We start from the raw sequence: 1,340 nt of genomic DNA on the forward strand, positions 1-1,340 counted from the left end.
GAACAAGTCACATGAAAGTAGCCAATCAGGAGTGGCGTTTAGGTAGCCGTCTTTGTTAAATCTTAAAACTACGCGCAAATATAAAACCAACTGATCCCACACTGTCACCACAATCAATGTTTTTAATTTAAAATAAAAAAAAAATATTGCTCTGGGAATCGCCACCTGACCACCAGTAACAATTAACTACCACTTTTACCGGTAATTCCCGACAGTCACGTGACTTGTCCAAAGCTGACTGGTGGTGTCCTCATCTGCAGTTGACCCGTTTGATGTGTCCTCTTTTTTTCTTCCTTTGTCCTCCTTTTTAAACAATTGCATCTGGTCACCCTACATTTAAGCTTAATCATCTCGGTAATAATGTGATGGTAGCTGTTATTTAGTCACGACTTCGACATGTGCCAATTCGACAGTACAGAATAAAAGGTAATAGAACTATTGGGTCACTAGAAAGAGACGTTGAAACACTTTGCCTGGTTACTGCCGCTTCAGCGTACAGAATACGATTGCCGTCTCAAAGTTGGCTCTCTCAGTTAGTTCTCTATCTTGACGTGTAAAGGGCAATGAGATAACAAGGAGATAAGGTGGACCAGTTGATAAGTAGTGAGATAAGAGATACTGAGTCACTTTCTGTCCAATAAGCCCTGATTCCCTACTAACATAATGTATTATAGAATCACTAGAATTGCAAGCCCGGCTAGCTCAGTCGGTAGAGCATGAGACTCTTAATCTCAGGGTCGTGGGTTCGAGCCCCACGTTGGGCGCTATTTTTTTTTCCTTGTGCTACAGTGGCAAACCATGCTCGCTCTAGCACGAATTTGCAAGTCTCGGGAGAGAGCAATCGAGAACAACTTAGAAAAACACTGAGTATGCGCTTAATGACGACCTCGTCCACGTGGTAGGTTGATTGAGCGGTCCACCTAGGATGTCACGTGCGACAATTGACAGTAGCTGTGCCCAATGCAAACACATGATGCGCCGTTAAAAAAATTAAAGCCGAGCTTTTCAAGAAATAAAATGACATGAAAAAAGATGTGAAAGCAGAGGTGGTTTATCCACGTAGCACACGCTACGGAACCCTGGCTGTCAGAGACCGCGCACTGTACTGCATATTTTATCGGGGAAAATCAATCGTTAGCACTTCAATATTGAAAATAATAACGCTGATTCGGATTATAGGGGCAATATTGTGCCCTATTTTTAAAATTCTTGACGTAAAAGATTACTGACATAAAATTGTGTCTATTTTCAAATGTTTGAAGAATGTATTCGACGTAATTCTGTTTTATTTAACTACATTTCACTTACCAGCACCAAGAGTTTTATTTCATGCCCTGTAC

At 41.2% G+C, this 1,340-nt stretch overlaps 1 non-coding gene across 1 annotated transcript; it reads left to right on the forward strand.

Annotated features, from left to right (window-relative positions):
* The first annotated feature begins 691 nt into the window (after window positions 1–691).
* Trnak-cuu (transfer RNA lysine (anticodon CUU)) lies at window positions 692–764 on the forward strand. The gene has a single exon. It is a non-coding gene; the product is annotated as a tRNA-Lys (tRNA).
* Window positions 765–1,340: the final 576 nt, after the last annotated feature.

Source organism: Schistocerca serialis, chromosome 9, assembly GCF_023864345.2.
Source record: "Schistocerca serialis cubense isolate TAMUIC-IGC-003099 chromosome 9, iqSchSeri2.2, whole genome shotgun sequence".
In the NCBI taxonomy this organism is placed as follows: domain Eukaryota; kingdom Metazoa; phylum Arthropoda; class Insecta; order Orthoptera; family Acrididae; genus Schistocerca; species Schistocerca serialis.